Here is a 22,764-nt window from a genome sequence, read left to right on the forward strand (position 1 = left end):
TTAATCAACTGAGAGTGAAGAACTGCATACGGTAGGATTATACAACTTAGAAAATGGACACTGTACACACTTGTATGCCTGTGGTTTTGTATTTGTGTGCATAAATGCAAGCATCAAAAGATAAGGCTGCTCAAGGCCATTTTTTTTTCTGTGTTTGAAAGAGAAATGTGAATTGCTTCACACTGCAGTGAATTTGAAAGGTTTAGGAGCAAAGGGAAAAAGTCATTGGATAGGCGTTCCCAGTGTGACCCGCAGTGCGAGAAAACCAGTTTCGGGCGACAGGACAAGATGTGTGGTTGTGGGACTGTGGTTGTACCAGAGATGTGTTCCCCAGCTTGGGGCCCTGGTGTCCTCCCCTGCGTGCCTGGCTGCCCTCCTTCTCAGGAGGAGTAAGGCTGAGGAGATGGGGGTCCCAGCCTGATGCATTTTCTAAAGATTAAAGTTCCCACAGCGCTTTCCTAGGGCATTTCATCAGACAGTGAAACAACCTCTCCAGAAATTTGCTAGCGTCATTGTTCAGTTACCTTACACTGAGCACAGGCATTGGTTTCCGCTCTATGAAGACAGAGAGACTTGAGATTGGGAAGCTCGAGTTCCTCCTGCCAGGGCGAAACCTGTTGCAGGAACACCAGGGAAGGAGGAGGGGGTGAAACACACCAGTGAGGAGAGATGCTGGGGAATGCTGTGATAATCTGTTGGACTAATATTGCCACTGAAAAAGGGGGGAAAAAAAACTCCTATTACTGCTTTTAAAACAGTGTACCAAGAAGTTAGGGGCATTTTCACTAAATAACTTGGAGAACTTGTGAATTGAAGTTTTTCCAATCCTTTCTCTCCAACTTACCCTCTCTTAGATCCTGTCTGTATGAGAAAATCTATGTAAGTGTTCAGTTCTTCTGGTAGAAGTGATATTACCAGTGGTTTCAAGAAATGGCAAGTTTCTGGAGATTTTTGCTGGTTTTCTTTTTAAGAATTGTAAAAAAAATATTTTCTTTCAAAAAGTTCTACTTAACTAAATCTGGAAAGAATCTACATCTTAGTGATTTGTGTGTATTTGTAATTTCAGTGGAGGGTTTTAGAGCCCAGCTCTTCAGCATGGTGCCTCTGGACACTTGCTGGCTCTAGTTCATGAGAACTAGTCCCATGAAGTGAGCCACAAGTGAGCATCAGAAAGGTCCATACCTTGTTAGCAGTCTCTTCTGTGTGTGTCTGTCTGTCTGTTACGTTCTTTTGTTCTTCAATAATCACCATGCTTTGATTCTGTGGCATTGCTGTAAAAAACGCTTGTTCTCATCATTTCTTACTATCTAAATTACAGTTTAATTGTTCGTACTTCAGTTTTTGGTGAAGAAAGTGTCTTTTTAACTTACTGTCTCTAGAACAACTCTTTTGTATGGTCATCCAAAATAAGGGCTCCAAATAGTTCTTGAGATACTGTATATCGCTATTGTGTGATGTTTCAGTTTGATGTTTTTGCCACGCACTACTTGTTTAACAAGTTGGTTTCATGCAGAATTGTCTTTGTCTCAAAATACGCTCTTTGTCCTGTGTACATCATTGTGCTTTCAGTCCAAAAGCACTTGCTTATAGTGACTTTTGACATTAGCTTACAATTGCTGGTTTGGAATTTAAACTTCCCTTAAATACACTATCTTGTCATTCCAGTTAATTTTCTTTTTTTTTTTTTTTTTCTTTTCCTCCTCCTTTTTCTCACAGCTCTATCAAATAAGAGATCAGTACTTTTCTGCTCTGGCAATAAGTTTTCCTTTTAACATTTCAATCTCTTTTAAGCCCTTTTCACTTCCTTATCTGTCTGTAATTGCTTATAGGAAAAGAATAAATGCAACCTGCGTCAGGCAAACAAGGATACAGCTTCAAAAGCTAACGTGTATGTAAGTGGAATCATTCCTAGTATTTTGCACTGTATAAATGAAGGTCTGTGTTGGTTATTTCGTGGACACTGACAGTAGAATTGGGAACTATTGGACCTATTTATGCCTTGGGTAAAAGGAGATTGAAACAGCGTAGTGCTATTGCTGCATCAGAGAGGCCTGGAGGCTCTTTCTAAAGCTCAGGGGAAGAAAATGCCTAAAGCTTTTGGCTTTAGCGAAGCAGGCAGAAAAGGGTTCTCTAGCTTTCAGTTTACCAGTGAAAGAAGAAGGTGCAACAGAGCTTTCGAATGCTCTGTATTACACGGAGGAGGTAACGGTATGCAAAGCTTGCTTTTGGTACCATTCTTCTGGCACAGGGATGGGTGTGAGCTACCTCCCTGCAGTGGTCGCTCTGATTTCTAGTGATGCTGCAAACTCTACCATAGACAAGATTTAAATGGAAAAACCCTGTTTTTAGCATTGTGTTGATTAGAATTTTTCTTGAAGTGTTGGGCAACATGGAAATAAGACTGCAGACAGGAGTCAGTCATGTCCGCGCACAGATGTCAATGTTGCTAATGCTAAGCAGGTGCTTGTCGTGAAAGTTTAACATGAAATGGCTGTAGCATGGACAGGGCTCTTGAAAAGCTCCCATTTGCCCCAAGTTTAGCAAATGGAAATTACATGTCAGTTGAATGTGGGTGAAGCTAGATTTCTTATATTAAAAGTGACAATTTGTTTTTAATGATTGCCTGTCTCCTAACTTGTGAATGGCAATCTTGTGTTTGTCTTCTGCCGGTTGGGAGAGAAGCAAATGTGGAACACTAAACTTTCAAAAAAGATTCAAAAAATCCATAAAGGAATTTTTTTCAGGATGGATATCCATTCTACCCTTTGTCAGGGCCATGTGGATCTGCTTCCATGATATTTAATGTAAACAAGCATACATTAAATTCTGCTATTTGAGTATTTTGAATAAGAATCAATAATTCTCTAGAGAAAAAAAATCTACAAAAATCTCTTCCTAATTATTCTATCAGAGGCTTTCCTAGAGTTGTGCCTCTGAAATATCTTTCCTTGACTAGGCCCCTTTCTCTGATAGATTTTTGTTCAATTATACATAACATTTCAGAATGTTTTTTCTCTTAAGGATATGATGACATTCCAGGTTATTTCCAGCAGTTAAATCGAGCTCTGTCTCCCTAACCATCAAAGAAGAGAGATGCTGTAACTCATATAGACCTTTTGTTATTTGAAAATCCTGCCTTAGCTTTAACTTTCAAAAAGTCGTCTTCCTAAAGTTGCAATTAGAGACTAAATTGAATTCATTGTGTGTGTGTGTGTGTGTGTGTGTGTGTGTGTGTGTATACACACACACATATATATATTAAAAAAAAAAAAAAGGACAAAAGGCAGCTGTGGAATGTGCTCTGGTCCACAATGGATTACAGAATCCCATTAAGGTCTCTCTATTTTTATGAGCACTTTGCTGTAGTGTATCATCATTATCAACGTTTGTGATATTCTTGGAACAGATTCACTTACTTGGATTACTTTCTCCCAAAGTGTTTTCAGTTTTGCAGCAGTACACAGACTATCACAATCCATGAATTTGTAAGAGGAGAAGGGAAGAGATTTTATATTTAGAATTCTCTTTTATAACCTTGGGGTGTTTTTTTTTTTTTTTTTCATTCTTCCACAAATTTAAATTTGTTTGACTGGAAATGGGCAAAGGGATGCACTGTCATGTGGTGTACCACAGGTCTGGCTGGAAAGCTTCTTCCTGCATTGCCCCCATCTCCTTGGATTCTGACCACTTTATCTGTTTAATGTCCCAGATGATACAAAAGGCATTTCATTTTATCTGTGCTAGAAGAAAAGAAAAGGGAAATTATGAGTTGCATCCTGTTTTGAATGCTGAATAATTGCCAACTGTATCTCCCCATTGTATGAGCTATCTCCTCAGAATCATCTCATGGGGATAAATTGTAACTCTACCATGGGGAGCAGAAGGGATTTTCTGTGGGTGGTGTGGCAGGGGGGACTGTAGATGAGGAGAAGTGCCGTGAACAGCTTGCTTTGCAGTCCAACTTTTTGTTGACTTGAGAGTGTGTCTAGAGACTTGTCTTGCTGAAGATCATGGCAGTCATCAGCTTCTGAGTTTTATACTAGGTGCATCTGCAGGAAGTTGTGTGCACTGAGAGTTTGCCCTGGGGGTGTTGTGCTCTGTGCCCGTGTTTTCACTACAGATCTGTCATGCTTTATCTTTGTAAAATATGTATTTAATGAAATGTACAAGAAATGAAGGGAATGAAAATCATATGCACAAAAGAATGGGTAAGTTTTTTATTAGACCAACACAAAACTCTTTTGCAATCCTTAACCTGATAATATTTATTTTCCCTTGTTCTTCCAATTTTCAAAGGCCAGCCATGAAGTTTACTCCTGGAAGTTCCCTGCAGATTCCAGTTCAGAGCTATTTACAGAGCAGAGTTGCATTTAAATGACAATAAAGTGCACCCTTGTCTTCTCCTGTGATCAAAAATCAGTCAAGCTATTGCTGATGGTGTGGACATCACAAGAGCGAGATTGCAAAATAATTGAATATAGCAGTGAGAAAACGCCAACTCCAAATAGTAAATGCAAATGAAAGACAAACACAGTAAAGGCAGCAACCAACCTCTTTAGTAAGGCTGTATAGACATCCTAGTTAGACTTGTTTGCCTTTAGTAGCTGCTTTGGCTGAACAATGTATCTGCTTTTCCTTCACTCTCACACACCAAGCAGTGACTATATGAAGATACTGGCAATCCTCCTAACCTGTGGTGCTGCCTAGGAAGTTGTGACTTCTTTATCATACTCTTTTGGGAAAAAAAAAAAAAATCCTTATTTTGAAGATGCTGAGTATTCGTTTGCTCTAAATTGTTTAGTGCATCTACAATTTATCTGGTCTTGCTGCCACAGTTTAAAAATATATATATATGTTTTGTTTGAGGATGCATACCTGAACAATGTCTAATAAATATTCACTTTGAATAGTCACAGATGGTATGAATGTTGCCTCCACCTTGCATTGTCTCTCAGAATATCCCCACAATTGAATTTATTGGAAGGAAATTTCATGCAAGGCAACTTTTAAGCAAACACTAAGGAATATTCACATAAGAAATTTCACAGGTACAAATTTAAATTTTCAAATGCAAAGGTGATTCTGAAAGTTAATTATGGAAAGGAAAAACACATGTGACTGATCCATGTAATGAAATGGACCACTAATTTTATTAACCATAACAAGTGGTCTCCAAACAGTAATATTAGGTAGCTGAGTTCGTACAAGAATGACTGCATAGGAAATGGTCATATGTTTCTTGAGTAATTTGAAAACTTGAAAGGAGGGGGAAAGCTCTGAAAGGGGATTTTTGCATGGATTGTTCATTCAGCTTTTCTTAGCAAGGGAATGTGCTCACCATGCCTGTGTTAGATGAGACCTGTGTATTGCAGGCTAGACTGTGGTTTTGTGCTTCTCACTCTCTAAATTATAAGATGGCCCTTTTAAAGAGGCCATTGATATTCCAGTAGAGAAAAGGCAATGGGAAGTATGTTGTGCAATGCTTTACATGTTATAAAGTAGACTTTCCTAAAGTATTTTCCTCATTGAGTCTGGTTAACCAATTTTTCCAATGCTGCTTTTTTCTCAGGCCACTTCAATTACACATACTCTTGATAGTGCTACTAGTATTTGTTTATAATTCTTGTTTTCCAATACTTCTGAATATCTTCCTCCCTCATGTATTCTGTGGCTCTGTATTATCCAAGATATCGATCTCTTCTCTGCAGACAGTGAAAAGCTATTGCACTGGTGAAATGCAGGTGTCAGATTTTCACATTAAACATCCTGCTATCCAAGGTCTGTTTCTCTGTGCGCTGAACATCTAAGTCCTTCTACAGTAAGTGGTTGAATCCATCCACCAGCAGAGAGGCTAAATTCTATTTTCTACGTGAAATTCAGCTGAGAACCATCAGTCTGCGTTTAAAACCTAGCTTTTGTTGGTTTCTTTCGAATAATAAGTCCTATCATTTACTTTGTGTCAACAGTAATAAGAAAAGCTTTTCTCTGGCATTCTGCAGATGGTTTTCTTTTATCTTTTTCGCAAACTTTGAGCCCTCACACTTGCATCACAGACAGTAGGTCCCTGTGACACTAGAAACTGCCAACCTCTGGAACAAGAAAGCAACCAGCATATATACTTGTACATTCTGAAGGGCCTGTTGCTGCTGAATCTAATAATTCAAGTATGGAACCAAGCATCTGTATCAGTGTGAAGTTTTCCTTGCGTAGTATATATTTAACGTAGCTGTTTTTGCTAAAGGAGAGTGTAGACCTCCCAGGTCAAGTGAAAAATCCATATGTTCTTTGGTCTCCCTGAAGCTCTGATGGTTTGTGCCAGCTGCAGATCAGGCTGGAGTGTTGCTCCATGGTGTTGCTGTTTGAGCTGGGGGACTCAAGCCAAGAGCATTGTGCCAGTGCAAGGCTGCTGGGCAGAAAAAAGAGTGTTTATGGGCCATGGTCTGGCCAGTAGCATCCAATTTTTGATCAAATGCAAAATCCAGATAGGAACCTTCCAAACACAGGCTGGTCATGGTAGGCTGCAGGTAGCTTTTATTATTTTCTTTTAGCACCTTTAAAATTTTAGGCAGAGGCTGCTGAGGGGATGCATATACTGATTTGCTTTGCTGAACTCTCCTGGTGGAGAGAAAGGCTGTTCCAGTGGGCAATTCTCACCCTGCTGCTTTTAGGCTGGGAAAGACAGACTTGGTAGTGAATTACAGAGTTTATTCTTCTGCAGGGGAAAAAAGAGAAGGGGCTATGATTACATGAGGTAGCGATTAATTAATTCTAAGGATCTCCTTGTCAGAGAGCGCAGCAGTGAAAAGGTAGAGGATGTAGGGAGAGGGCTGTTTGCACACCCTACAACTGCTGTAAGATGGGTGAAGAGTTCTGCGCGGAGCAGGATCCGGGACAGTGCCGCCCTGCTTTGGCATCGGTCGGTGTGGGCTGGCCGGGCTCCTCTTTCCCACAGTTTTGGAGATGGCCGTTGTGCCATTGTAGGCTTTGCAATGTAACTACATGGGCTTACTCTGATCTCCATAGTATTAAAATAAAAGTTGAAACATTTATATATGAGGGATATTACTTAGGGATATACTTGTCTATGCTAAATATATGAAAACTGGGTAGGAAAAAAAGTAAACTGTCCAGAAGTATACATACATAATTGAACAAGAGCAAGACATTTTAAAGCTTTTCTGAAGAAAAACAAGCCTAAACCATAAACTAAAATATTCTACAGCCATTTTGAAAGTTGTTCCCTCCCCTGCAGCTGTTATAAAAACTAGAGCTGCTTTCCATCCTAGTCCCTGTTTTATCTGTTTCCTTTCAGCAAAATCATAATAAAGTATTTCTGCTCCTTCACCCTGCTTAAATGAGGAGGCTGACTGATATCCCCTTGATGCCATCTCTGTCGGGAAACAAAATGAAGTTTGTGATAGGCTAACTTGTTAGTTTACACACTTTATCCCCAGGACACAGGGTGCTCGAAGGTGACCGACTGTTCTGTAGAGACTTGCAGTTGCCTCAGAAATAGTGTCTGAAACGCATATGTTGCAGGAGAGAAGCGTGAGGCTTTTAAGCACACATCTTTAAAAATATGAGAGCTTAAGAAGAATTGGGTCACATCTGACTGCTACCATCTGGCCCACTTCACTCCAAGATTACCCAGGAATGTATTTCACATGTGCCTTTGGAACAAGATTATGAGCTGCCAAAAAGAAAATATTTTACAGCTGAGCATTGCGTTTCAGTCTGAATAGTTCAAATGCAATAACCAAAAGAGGATTCCATTATACAGTATCAGATCGCTCAGAATTAGCCTCTTTGTTTTGTCTAAGCAGTTTTGCAAGACAGAGCTCTTTATTGCTGGTTAAATTTGATTTAAAGGCAACGGGCTGGTACAGCACTTTCCCAAAAGACAGTTGTCTGCTAAACTGGAGCTCCAAATAGATGGAGGGTCTTGTGTGGATGGTGTGTTAGGAAGAAGGGTATGAAGAGGTGCAGCTGGGTGGAGACACCTCAGATGGAGCCTCAAGAAACCGAGTTTCTGTTCTGAGTCAACATACAGAGGAGCTTTTGCCAAAGGGCTTCACCCTTGCCTCTTGGTTTCTCTGTTTGTGGAAGGGAGATGCTTTGTTTCTGTAAAACTGAAGTTTGTTGTCCTGCCAGAAATATATATCTATAAAATTAATATTATTTAATAATATTATGTACCAAAATAGATGTTGTGGTGATGACACTAATATCAACTTGCATAGCTGAGTGTGTTCCTCTGTGGCAAACCAACATGCAGGCCAGGAACCTATGTGATGAAAGAGGACATTACTCCTGGAGTACTTGGGAGGAAGTAGGTTCACTTCACATGGCATGAGAAACCTTCTTCAGTAAAGCAGGAAATGTGAGGGTCAGCAGCACTCCTCCTCTGGCTCGCTCTGGGCAAAAGGGAACCTTTTGAAAATGATTCTGATGAAGGATTTGCTCCTCTCTCTACCCCCATGCAAGGAGATTTGCAGTAATGGAGGGTTGAGGCAGTGGTTCATGGTTTCTTGCAGCATGGTGTAGGAAGGGTGGGTGCTGGTGTGTGGAGTTCAGTGGGGTGGGGGGGGGGGCTCTCTGGGGGAAGCTGGAATAGCACCTGAGAAGGGATTGGGAGTGCATCTCTCTGGGTTTTAGCGAGTGAGACACTTCAAAGTTGAGTTTTGTCCTGATTGTTACTTTAGGGAGTTGTTTTATTTTTTAGGCTTAAAGAATGGGGCACTTTCACTTCTCTGTAGGATAAGAACTGTGTTGCACAGAGTGCGATGTGAAGCTGCGAGCAGGTATGCAGCACTTGTGCTAGCCGGAGCCACCCATTCTGGGCTTGGAGGGAGTGGGAGGGCATTTGGGGTGGTCCCACCTGGGACTTGCAAGGGATGATGGCTGGCAAGGCATCCTGAGGCCACCAGCCTACCAAGGCATTGCCAAACTACCCACTGCTAACACGTTGCTGCTGGTCTTGGACCAAACTCTTCCATCATAGTGATAGCAGCTACAAATAAGCATAATCTCAGGGAATGGCACCTCTGTTATCCTCCAGAATAAGGCTTTTATGTCAGAGCTGATGACTTGTGATGATAACAGGAGGAAAGAAGTTCAGATGACTTTAGCTAGTGTAATTGTTGCACAATTGCTATGCCTTTCTATTTCATATCACTCAAACTCTACTGTATTTACCAAGAAAAGAAAAATCAACTCATGAATCATGCTAATTGCTCTTACTGCAGGACTGTATTTCCTGTCTTGAGTGTGTGTGTGTGTATATATACACACGCACAAACACATATATATTTCTGTGTGTATATACATATATATAGTAGATGAGTATGTAATATATACAATATACACTGTATTTCCATGTATTTGAAAACATTTACTATGGCACTTGAAGTCTTGATTTATCTGATTGCTTTGGAAGTGGAAAAATGCTTCTGCCTGTACTTGCAAACAGGCTCCAAATACAAATAGTAGAAGTGGTGTTTCATGGCTTTGCTTCAGTCTGAGATGAGACAAGAACCAGAAACTCAGCTTATTCATGGATTTATTTCCTGATTCACTCTGAGCAATTCTACTAGTGTAAAGATAAGTTGTGTTTTTCATAATAAATGGCAATTAATCTTTTCTTTCTTAAACACACCCAAGGAAGAAGACAGCAGCAAGCAGCAAATAGATCTCAGGCTGTATTTTCCTGGGAATATCTGTGCTCCACCCCGACAAATAACCTATGTGAGCCAGTTGTTCATAACCATTTGTAGCCCTCACCAATGGAAGGGAGTGAGGTTTCTGTAGTCTGGCTATCATTTTCTGGGAAATCTTGTTTCACAGAACACCTGTTGTTGAATGCGTGAGAGAAAAAGAAAACTGACATTTCCTACTTTTTCCACTGTTGGAAATATCATCTACAGCATAGGAACACCATCCTTGCTAGGGAAGTGTTTTCCCTCACTTAATGCCTACTTGAGCTCTCAAGGAGTTTTTCTTTCCCTCCTTCCGCCACCCCAGCCTAAAATCTCCCTTCAGTAAAATCATTTAGGGAGCAAAATTTTTTTGTGTCTCTATGCAATGTTCGTGTCTAAGGCATTTTCAGAGCTCGCAAGTGGAGTCTTTACTTCATAACTCTTCAGGGAACTCCAGGGCACATAAAGATTTTGGGTGATATTGCTAAGATCCAAAGTTGCCGTTCATCTGAAACAGGCAAGATGCTCCTGGCCCAGTGTGAGGTTCATTTCAGTAGCGGATTTTGATTTTCTTCTTGGGTCGGGGGAGCTCTTGCAAAGCTAAGTGTAAAATAAACATGACTTTTCTTCCATCCTTTGGCTTTGCTTGAGTAGTTTGAGTGTGTTTTTGTCAGAAGTATTTTCTCGCTTTCCTTTGCGTGCACCATAACATAGGTGTAACCCAGAGCACAGCCTATATGCACTTACCTAGAGCTACAGAGCTTTAACTGCAGAGTCGAGTCAGCTTCATAAGGGATATAATTAATTCAGGCTCTTCTATAATCTTTCTCTCTGTTATTTTACATGAATTTCATACACCCTCTCAGAGAGAGGGTGTGCTATGCTGCTAATGTAGCTGAAGAGTGAGTTTTTAGTCAAAAATTTCTGATAGATTAGAGCACATCTTTCAAATTCAAACCTGCTTAGCACTAGGTGGCACTCTGCTCTAATCTAAATTAGTTTGTGCTACTTCTGAAGTTTGGTAAACATCTTAGCAATCGGAACAAACAGAAAGAGATTAGATTCATCAGTAAATTGCCAGGCTATGCACCCATGTTGTAATCGGAGAGGAATTTTAACTAGATCCTAAAACTATCTGAGCCCTTTTTGATATCCACTGGATGACAGAACAGAAAGGAAATGAGACCAGTGTATTTTGGTTTTAGAGTGTCATTCATTGTATTTACTGCCAAGAAAGTAGTATGGTGTTTTGTGTGGTGAATTTTGTACCATTTGGCAAGTGTTAAATCTGATTTAATCCAAGGCCTCATCACTTGAGAACATAATGTGGGTTGAGGGAAGCCTTAGTCAATGTTCCTGCCCAATGGAGGATGCCAGCTTTGCTCCTAGTTGCTTTTAGGTTGTGGATGCTAGACGGAGGGACCCGACACTATTTATAATTGCCATTTTTTGCGTTGCCATGTTTCTGTATGGGTTGCGTTTCTGTTGTTAGTGTGTATGTGAAGACTTCACAGAAAGACGGATTTCCAGGATGTAGAGGACATCTGTAGACAGCTGTAGAAGAAGGATGAGCTAGTGCTCAGGACACAAGCCCAGCCCTGAGATTACCGCTTCGATGCGATACAGACTTTCTGTGTGACCACGAGCACTAAAGGCTAGAGCCAGTCAGCAGCTCAGCTGCTTTAGCCTCACTGTAATCCCCTAATTCAGCTGGTTTAGGAAGCGAGACTTTGTAGCCAGTACACACCGGCCCCCTCAGCACTATTCCTGGTTTTCCCTCTTGCGTGTTTCTGAAAGCACAGCCCAAAGTGGAGATGGAAATAGCCTACAGCAGGTGCCTCTACAAGCCAGACTTTGCCCATGTGTGGGGCGAACGTGTCTCGTACAAAGTGAAAGTGTATCCGCCTGTGTTTTGTCAGTAAATGTTGGCTTTTTAATGCTGGTTTATGAACCTTGTCATTTGGGCCTTATCCTTAACATTAAAAGCTGTTCCATAAAATACCTTTGCTTGTGCTCCGTATGGTCCAGTTCTTAAAGCCCCAAGTGACTGGTGGTTTCTCCTAATAGATAGCTTAGTGGAGTTTCTGTTTCTCTGAATTTTACCCAGTTTTACAGTTTTTTACCATAAGACAATTCTAACTTTTTTGGATTGCCTTTGTTATTTGTTCCCTTTCAAATACTTGTAGCTAATTAACTTAAATTTCTACTCCAGAATAGATTTTAGTTTTTTTTTCTTTTTTTTTTTTTGTTTTTTGTTTAACGGCAAAAAGGCACATACTTTGTAGATTTCTTTCTTAAGGGAAAAGAAAGCTCATAACTTCTGTGTGGACCCACAGGCATGCATGCAAAGAAAATTAAATGAGAGTAAAGGCTATCTGTACACACTTGGTGTGTAAAACTTTTTTTTTTTTAATCTTTCTATGAGCTATTACTTCCCTCTCTGTAAAGACTGCAAGAATTTCCATATAAATTCAGAAGGGTTTGAAGTGGTTTATTATGAAATGTGCCCAATTTGACTGTTGTTTGTGGTTGAATATAACTGCAATTGGTTGTTTCAAATCAGTCCAATATGTGGTGGAGTACTGGTAAAATGCACTCAAGCAGTCTGTCTTCCAGTGTATATTTCTCCTGGCAGAGTCTCTGGATCTCTTTGGCCAAGCATTCAGCACTGGGATATAATCTAGATTCCCAGCAAATTCTCAGTTAAGTGCAAGATGTTTCTTGAGCACAGAGCCAGAGATCAAACCGAAATAATGCTCACTCTCAGAAATATCTTGAAAACTGTTTGAATAACCCAGTGTATACAAATATTTTAGGTCAGCTATCATATTCTCTCAAGACCTGTAGGCGTTCCTGTCTGGGTGCCAGCAGCACTGCATCGCGAAGGAATGGAACCAGCGCCGGTTTCGTACTTTCACTACTGTGTCAGTGAATCCACCCACGGCTTGCTAATGTCAGTGCAACGTGATGGGAAGTTTTAATTACCGCTTGGCCCTTGTATTGTTTTAGTGATTTTTGTGTCAGCGCTGCGAGAGAAAGGATAGGGCAGTATCCAGAGACCTGAATCAAAGTAAATCATCCAAACGTTTGCAGACAAATTTACCTGCTGTCAGTTTGCAAAGCATATTCGGAGCCAGAGCTGTCCAGTGTTTCATTTTTAAAGCTTGGCCTTAAATTAGAGGATAAATAACCCTCAGCAATTTGTTCTGTTGCGTTCCTGGAGCTCTATAGCATCACATCTGCGAGCAGCATACACCCATTCGCATGCCTGCTCAGCGCCACAGACGCGCTCGCATACTCTGCGGATGACAGCAAATCATGACTTTGGATGTATTGCCATTAGAAACGGGCCCAGATCAACACATTGTACCACTAACCGCTTACCAGCTTTCTTAAACCTGTGGTGTAGACAGAGCTTAGGCTGGTGTCTCACTTCATCACAGCAACCACTGTGCAGTCTGCTGACCATCTATATTTAAGTATTTTGGCAGAATCCTGTTTCAGATTGGAAGGAATGCTTTTAATAGTCTCTACATTTCTTGTGGAGGCCTGCGTTAAGGAGATGGTTGCATCCTACACATACTTAAGTCTGATTGGAAAGCATGATATGGCACAGATGTGCTTTGTGGCTACGGGGATGTCAGCAATGCAGATTTAAAGTACTGATTGATCGAAAGAAGAAAGATTCAGACACTAAGATTAGAGGCCTGGTTCAGATACTTCATGTGTAAAGTAGCAGTAACTTTCTTGAAGGCAGTGCTGCTGTTGTGCTGTAGTTGGGCAGGTGAAAAGATTCCAAGTACTTCATTACTGGAGCACATCGAATAACGCTTTTAACACTATGCTTTTATGCCACTTTGAGATTTTGTCTGGGGAGCTGTGAAGCTCCTAAGAAGCCCAGCCGCTACGAGTGCCAGCTGCTGCTCGCGTTCACACGGGAGAATTTGGCTCTTCCAGAATTCCTGCAGCAGTTTAGAAGATCAGAAATCCTTTGCTGTTCTGCAGACTACGGTATCCAAAAAGAGATGAGGCTTCTGTACATCTTCGTTCAGGTTTTGAGTTGTTGAAAAGATAGCTGGTCAGCTTCTGAGTTTTGTGCAGCTGGAGAGGGCTCTGTGGTTTCCTTGTAAAACATAGAGGTCTCACTTTGCATGAAATGTTTGCAAATACTGTAACTGGGCTATGTCAGCATGAAGGTTGAATGAAACAGAATTGTCAACCACAGAAATTCACATCTTAAGTATAAGTCCTTTCTCCTCCTCCCCTCCCTCTCTCTCTGCCAGTTAAATTAAATTAAAATAAGAGTATTTTATTTTTATATCAAATATTTTGTCTTTTTTTCTGGCTCATAAACTAAAAAAATTCTCTTGGATTACACTATAAACCTCTTCATCACAGCTACCAGGACTCAGGAGTGGAAACTTATTAAAAAAAAAAAAAAAAGGAAAGAAAAAAAAAGAAAGAAAGAAAAAAGGTAGCACAAATAAGAGGTGAAAGCCAGGCTCTTCCCAAAATCTGCAGATTCCAGAAAGAGCTTTAAGGGAAAACATCAATATCCAGAGCCTGTTGATAGGGCCCCAAGAATATACAAAACTGAAATAAAGTCCCCTTTTCTTCTTTTTATTTTTCTTTGTATAGAAGCTAAACCATGAGCAGTCTGTCAATGAAACCCTGTGCAGGAATAACCATTTCATGTACAGCAAAGGCATAAGGCAAAACTGTCCGGGAAACGGAACGCGTAAACAGTCATCCAGGCCACCAGGATTTCACCGAACAGAGGAAGTGCGGGCTGGAAGACGTATCCCGCCTGGGGATGTGTGCGTGTAACACTTCGATATCCTCTTTTTCTTTGAAGGATCAGAGAACATTCTACAGAAGTAAGGCTGTGTGAATTAGGTGGCGTGACATTCAAGGTAGATGATCAAAGCTTAGTCACAAATAAATAAAAAAGTGATCAGTACCCCACAGCAAACCAGAGTGCAATAATACTTTTTCAGAAATGGGAAGGCACATCTCTGTTACACTTCTCCAGTATGCAACTGAGACGGTAAGAAAAGGCTTCATTCTTAAAGCCTTGTTACTGAATTCTGCCAAACACCCCTGCCTTTGACAAGCATCTTCATGAGGATGAGTGGTAGAAAGTATTTCCTGAGATTAGGTTTGTACACCTACTGAGACTGACAGACCCACCTTTTTTTCTGGAGTTCACTGTGACAATGACAAATATTGAGGGGTCATAAAAGAAATATGCTATTGTAAGTGAGATATTGTGGGTGGAAAACCGTCAAAAGAAGGTGAATTTAGGACTATACAATGTCTAGGAATGGACAAGGCAAGGAAGAATAAATCTTTTCAGATTCCACTTGATTCCTTTTTAGATTGGTTTGTATGGACTAATTAAAACCCTGTCCCACTAATGTTATGGTGACATTAGTGAACAGAGCCATACAGCAGGAGATCTGCAGGCTAAAACAATGCCGGAGGGTCTGGTGTCCACAGTCTATGCTTGGGGGGGGTGTGTGTGTGTGTGTTCATTTTTGAGTAGCTTTGGTCTGGTCCTGTGGAGTCACTGTCTGTTAGTGTACTACGTGCAGTCCTGGAGTACGTCACCCGTTAAGTTTAACGCGAATTAAAATCTCTCTGCAGGCTCTGAGATTGTCTTGGGAATAAAAAGCAAAGATTTGTGGGTGTCGGGTTTGTCCAGATGATCTCTAAACAGGTCCTCCTCACCCAATGGAAAGTCTTCCTTTCTCCAGACTTTCTCCCTTCCCTCCAGGCTCTGGGATTCCTGAGGGCTGCCCTTAGCAGTGAAGGCTGAAGCAGAGAAGGCATTCAGTAACTCTGCCTTTGCTGGATCCTTCATCACCAGGCTCCCCACCCGATTCAGCAGCAGGCCCACATTATCCCTAGTCTTCCTTTTGCTACTGACGTATTTGAAGCAGCGCTTCTTGTTGTCCTTGACCTCCCTTGCCAGATTTAATTGCAGATGGGCCTTCATCTTCCTCGTCACATCCCCGCATGCTCTGACAAACATTCCTATATTCAGGCCACATCCCAGTGTGCTTTTTTCTTCTGTTGGAGTTTTGCTAGGAGCTCCTTGCTAATCCATGCAGGTCTCCTGCCCCCTTTGCTGGACTTTTTTTTTTTCCCTTGGGATGCACCGCTCTTGAGCTTGGAGGAAGTGACGCTTGAATATCCACCAGCTCTCTTGGACTCCCCTTCCTTCTAGGGCCCTAACCCATGGGATTCCTTCACATAGGTCCTTGAAGAGGCCACAGTTTAACCGGGTTCTGTAGCAGCAGGAACAAGGATTTAACAAGCATTAAGGGTTTCCAATCAAGGGAATCAGAATTTATCAGCAAGAGAATCCAAACACGTTGGTGTTTTTTCTATCTACTGTCTGGTATTGTGTTTTTCATCTATTGTCTGATGTTCCACCTTTAACTTACATTCTTACATTCCTATGGGAGGTTCCCCCCTTTTCATTTCCACACAGTCTTGGAGCTGGAAATCTCATTAAAGGTGTTTGTATGACCTCCGGAATGTAAGTAAATATTTCATAACATTGTATTTTCTAGGATGTTCTCTAGCTCCTGTAATTAACTCTACATATATTCCTGTATCTATTGTGTTGGCTTAAGATCTGACCTAACTGTTGCAATGGAAGCCAGAATAAAATGTGAAGTTTTATGGAAAGATTTAGATGAGTACAAGAGAGCACCTATCTGGCAGAAGTGTTTTGTTTGCTGATAAGCCTTTAGCTGTTTATTGTGCATACTCTCTGCTTTTAACAAGATTGCATTGCTAGCAAATGCTGCTGGCATAAAGCAGCCCTTCTAAACGATCATTCCTGCTTGCAATGTGCAAAAGCAAACAAAATGATTGGGGCATCCTTAATTTGTTAAAGCATGATGGTGAGCACACATAACTAGTGAGTGGGAAGAATGAACTGCAGGTAACAAAACCTTTTAATTTAATAGTTAACTTAAATATCTTGTCAGCGTAATTAACTAGCACTTTTTTCAAAAGTTGCTACTTTTCAAGGGATATAGCAATATCATTTTTTCTTTTATGTACCAAGACTTTGGGTTCTGGAATATATCATTGACTTTATCTTTAATTTTCTTAGGGTTTATGCCAAGTTTTGACAAGACTGAAATGATTCTAAACATAGTGAAAAGAAAAGTAAGACTTATTAAAAAAAAATGGTACTGTATATCCTTTGCTGGGACATCATTCAATTTGCAGGCAATACATAGATCAAGCCAGATTATAATTTTTGTTATGCTGACATAAATCTGGAGCAATTATACTGAAACCAGAGCACCAGCAGAGCTGAAAGTAGAATTTGGCCTTTATTTTGTTAAGTACCTTGTCAGAATTTCCTATTTTTTATCTGTTTGGTTTTCTATGCTCTCAATACATCTTCTGTATCCAATTAGATATGTTTAACATTGATTAGCATACCCATTCAGAAACAAAGGCTTTCTTATGGTTTCTAAGATTAGGCTCTTAAGATGTGTTAGACACTGCTTGTAATGAGATGTTAGAGGCTTGGCTTTGTGTAATATTCCTCCTGCTGGCTTTTATGCGTGTCATTCACCTGGAACAGATGTTTTCCCTCTTGTTTTCACCATTCACCAAAAATATCTGAAAGAAAAATGAAAACACAATTAATATGCATGCCAAGCCAATTAATTTAAATAAATTAGCATTAAAATTGATTTTAGTTTTTTTTATATGCTTTCTGCAGCAGACAAAAATAATCTTGATATGGGACTGAATTTCATCAGATGCCTCAATAAACAGTGGAGACATTTTTCAAAACAGGAATCTTCATTATAAGATGGTAATTCAGTCTTAGAACCAGTATCTGCATTCTGTGAGAGGTTATGAACTCCCTGGATTTTGATTTGCTGGGAAAATTATAGAGAAGAGCACTAACTTGAAATAGAAATGGCAACTGTCTGTGGAATCAGTTATTGAGGTTTGGGAAGAGGACAGCACAGATCAACTGGATATGACTGCACCTGACAGCATGGACTATTTTAAGAATTCAACATTGAGCGTTAGCACAACAATTCCTAGACTAGAGGTTTTTCTAACACACTGGAAATTACATGTATTGCAGGGTATTGGAGGCTGGGGAAAGGAGCATCCATGGCATGAGTGTAGAGGCTGGAGGCTGCAACACGCAGCATGTTGGATTGGTGAGTGGAGTGGGGCAAGGGGATGACGTTTAGAAACCTCAGGAGGATCCTGCATTCGTGTTCTTCTGGCATCTTCTATAAGGTGCCTCTCCATAGCTATCGCTGGCTTGCCAGCTTGCGTGGACACCAAGGGGCAACTGTGATGATGATGTGGTGGCATGTTTTATAGAGCATCTCCTTTTTAAGGAATTTGGTGCCAGCTCTTATCACTCTCCAACCCAAGTGATGCAAATTTATTTTTAAGAATGGCTGTGATCACGTAGCTGAATAACCAGCACTTCTGAACTTCCCTGATGCTATTCTTAATTGAACTAAGATGTGGCTTTACCCTGGAGTTTAGGCTTTATAGAAATGGAAATGTTGTGTTAGTCAGGAAACTAAGTAAAACACCGATGTGAGGGCTTCTGTCAAGGACATTTGAAGTTTAGCCATGGATGGGATGCTAGCCCAGCCACAAGGTAAGAACAGAGTGCCAGCAAAACACACACCGCTGATTCCTGGTGTGGAAAATTGAGGAACATTGAAGAGCAGGTTTGGCTATGCTTTGGTGCATGGTGTCCCCATCATCTCCGGACTGCTGAAGATCTGCCCTCCAAACCACGGTGCTGCGCTCGTCAGAGCCAGCTGCCGCGGCCAGGTCTGCGGAGCGTCCTCGGCGCCGCTGGGGCCGGCGGCCTGCGGCACCTCCGCTCCGCGCCGTGCCGTGCTGTGCTGTGCCGGGCAAGGGGAAGGAGCGTCCCCGAGCTCGGCACCGCCACAACCTTCTCCCGGGCTCTCTTTCGGCTGCGGTTCTGTTTGTAAAACCACTGACTCGTGTCAAGCCCAAGTAGATGGCAGTTCCTTTGTCACTCTTCACTCTAACATGCACATAAAAATAGTTACTAAAAAGAAGCCATTTTAAAAAAAGAACAGAATGAATCATGACGATTTTCCCTTTCCTCCCCCAGAATATCAGCTGTTAATCTTGTTCCTCCCACAGGCTAATGATATAAGATCTTTCAACTAGCAGGAGAAAGCTAGAGTTGAACCAGAATACTAAAGAAAATTCACTCTGAGATAGCCGTAAAGATTTATTAAGTAAGCTGGAGTCGGCTGTATATTTTTTCTTCTGATCTCAAGCCTCAGCTTTTTCAAAACTGACGGCGTGGAATTTGTACCTGACCAGAACAAAAGCAGCAACAAAAACACACAAACTATTTGTTGTTTTCTTTTAACGAAGCAATTTGCTGCAAGATCCAATTCTGGTGGCTCAGTAAGGATTTTGTCAATGTACCAGTGGAAATGATTAATTTTATCGCGTTTCCCTGCCCACCTTGCACGTTAGTATACCCCCGTACACAGCAAGCGGCCGGTAGGTTTTCTGCAGGGTCTGCAGCAGCAGATACATCTTGTACGTGAACGAGCACGAATCACGACCTGCTGCTTGACCCACTTCCTCCCCTGAAGGATCGAAGGCCAAATCTTTGATGCACTTTGCCAGCGAAGCGACTCTCGGGGCCGAGCAGGGGTGAGGGCGGAGGTGGGACATCCCCCGGGATGTCGGTGCTCCTGCTGCCCCAATCCACCTCGAGCTGTGGCGGTGCGGGGCGAAATGAAGAGAGCTCCTGCGCACGGGGAAATGATGTTAACGTAGTCGACTACGCAAGATCGCTGCAGCAAGTACGAAAGCTATGAGGCTGGTCGTGTGCCGCAGGTGGTGAAGACAGCTACTGAAATGGCCTTTCTTCCCTCAGGCAGGATCCTTCCCTTCTGAGGATAAAATACCACTTCTTTGTTTAAGAGATTTTGCTGAGCTGAAGTTCTTCTACTTGCAAATACAAGAAGAAATATTCATGTTTTTCCCTTTATGAAAACATTTTAAAAATTAATATTTAAATTGCTCTGCAATGAAAAGCTGGAAGCTGACATTTGGTAGGGATTATAGCTTTCGTTGGGGAGGACTTTGGAGAGTTTCGGTGGAAATAGGGTTTGATTTGGCCAACTTTCTGAGCCTTTGAAAAGCGTAAAATGGATATGCCCAGTGTGTTTTTTCCACTAAGCTCCTATGGATATATTCATTATGCGTTCCAGCACGGATAACTTGCTGCATTATGAAATAGGAAATGAAAGTCCCCAGGAACTCACGGCTTGGTTTCTTGCAAAAAGCCCCCAAGGACCCACTTGCTTGCTCGGGTCACTGCCGCCAGGCGCCCCAGAGTCGTGCTGCTGCTGGAGCGACCGACTGGCCCCTGGCTGCGGCTCCTTGCGGGGTCCCGTATTCCTGTATGTTTTGGGATGTCTGTGCTGATTAGGGACGGGAGAAGAAACCAGCCTGTCCTGCAGGAGGTTCTCTTGCTCACTCTGGATCCTGGCCAGAAACCAGCTATTTGCACCTGCATATTCCAGGCCATTCCTGGGTTGTGCCCTGGTCTTAGACTGTTTTGATGACCCTTGCTTGTGTTTCTCCACCTCAGCTACCTGGATTGTTTCCTAACATCTAACTTTTTTCCCTTAATATATAAATCTACGTGTTTGTGGCAAGTTTTTTGCTTTTTTCCTAGCTGTCTCAGAGAACGATGAATTAGCATCCTTTCTGTAACAGTCTTCTGAATATCACAAGATTATTATTCTGCCCTCTTTGCCTTTCCCGTTATAGGCTGGACAAACCCTGTTTGCTCAGCTTTTTTCTTGTGTTTTTTGCACATAGTTATTCTCCTCTGTCTCTACAACAAAATCTGATGGTCAGTTCAGTAGGGAAAAATCTGTCTGAAGAAGTTGGGCAAGTAATAGTCAAGTGGTTAGAATTCTCACATGCAAAGCAAGAAAACAGGAATAAAGTTGTCTTATTCTATTCTATTTCTTTCTTTCTATTTCTTCTTCACTTCTCAGAGGATGACCAGTGAAAGGTGGGTGATTCACTGTCTATGTCTGCTTTGGAAGTACAGCAATAGCTGGCAAAGAATTCAAGGCTGCAAGAGACACTAAGTGCAAACCCAACTCTTCAATCGAAATGCTTTACGGCACTCATTTAGGAAGAGGATGCTGTGAATGCCAGGCCCACCTCACTGTGTCCGTCCCTTTTCCAGATGTAAAACATAGCCAAGTTTCAGGAGCAGAAATCAAAGTTGAACCCACCCCTCTCCCCATTCCAGACATGTAACTTCACCAGTTAGCTGCTGGATAGACACTTTTCTGCAAGTAGGGGCTTAGCCTCAAAAAGCCTATTGCTTTCTTTGAGAGAGAAATTAACTGCTGATATACCTAACTGGGGGTGCAAATGAGGAAACTGAAAAGAAATAAAAATGGGAGAGGGAAATTCCTTCTGTTACATCTCTAGCAAGATAGTCTTTGAGTGGTTGCAAGGTCAAAGACTAGCAGGAAATAGGAAGGCTCAAAGGAGAAGATATTGTATGGAACACATGCTGAAGCAATGCTTTGCAGTGGGTTGTTGTCTTCCCTGGGAATAACACAAATATCCTCTTGGAGTCAACATGCTCTTCCAATAAATGCTACTCTTGTTTACGAGGAGATAGAACTTCATGAAACAACATCAATTTTTATTTAAAACCATTCAATAAATTATGAATGTAAAAGTATTTATTCATATTTTCAAATGTATCCTAAGAGAACATTTTTTAAAACATTTGGCAGACTTTCCATGTTTTTTTTTTTCCACAAGAAAATTCTATTTTTCTCCATTAAATATCCCCAAAGATTTCAGTTGTTCTTGTATAAGAGCATAGAGCTGTTCACATGTCAGGGGATAATTTATTTCTTAAATTAATGAATGTAATTTTATTGAGTTTAATATTTTACCCAGGATTTATTATAGTATATTCCCTAATTTACGTTTAGCTCAGGTGAATAGTGCCTTACATTTGTCATCGTAATGATGATTGATTAGAGGTCTCTTATTACAAGGCATTTGTGTGATGGCTCCCATTTTATCCTGAATAGGAGCAACTACCAAAAAAACACCTCTGTATGTTACATGTTCTCGTAATTTTTCTGCAGCTTCAGCTGAGGCTGACTGAATTGGAATGAATCGTTTTGTGTCTTTCTGAGGTCCTTCTTTCAGGCCAGACTTGACGGAAGTGCTTCAAATCTGAGGGGAGGGAGAGGAGCAAACCCAGATCTAGCATTTTTGGTGTCTTCTATGTACCTATTTTCTTTGAGTTTTGAGCATTCTTGATCATAAAAGTTGCTCATATGTAGAGATTAGCAAATATCCATTTCAGTGAATTTGACTGTTGCTGTTGTCCTCTGCCATAAGAATTATCAAGATGTAACTAAAAAAACCTCTTTCTGTATCTTTGTCTTTAGATCCATAAGATGTCAGTAATTATCCTTATCTAGCTCACTTTTCAAAAGAACCATTGAGTACTTGAATCTTTGCAAATTATTTTTGTTGTCTCTTTTTTTGAGGGGTGAATTTTTTTTTAAGTATTTGTTCAGTATTATTTGTGTCAGCTGTAGGAGTCAAAAGTAACTAAAAGCAGAACTTACTAAATGTGTAGCATGGAAGAATAACAATTCTCTGATTAGAGTAGCTTTGTTGGTTGTCTACATGAACACAGTGAACAGATTGTCAGCCTCTGAAGAGACAGCTAATCCACACCAGAGACACAATTGATCAATACAAGCAAACAAGGCAAGCAGAGTAGCAATTACTGACTTGTAAAGGTTGCTAAAACAGGGAGAAATCTCAGCCAATCTATTGGATGAAGAAATGGAACTACACAATTAATCCTGAGGTCTCGTGGTACACTGGACTGATTCACTAGATTGCACTTTTAATTCTGTAGAAAGGGTCTTAACGGAGAACAGAATGTTTACCTCCGTTGCAAATGTGTGCATCATTCTGGACATGCATACCAAAG

Source organism: Rhea pennata, chromosome 3 (assembly GCF_028389875.1).
Source record: "Rhea pennata isolate bPtePen1 chromosome 3, bPtePen1.pri, whole genome shotgun sequence".
NCBI lineage: Eukaryota > Metazoa > Chordata > Aves > Rheiformes > Rheidae > Rhea > Rhea pennata.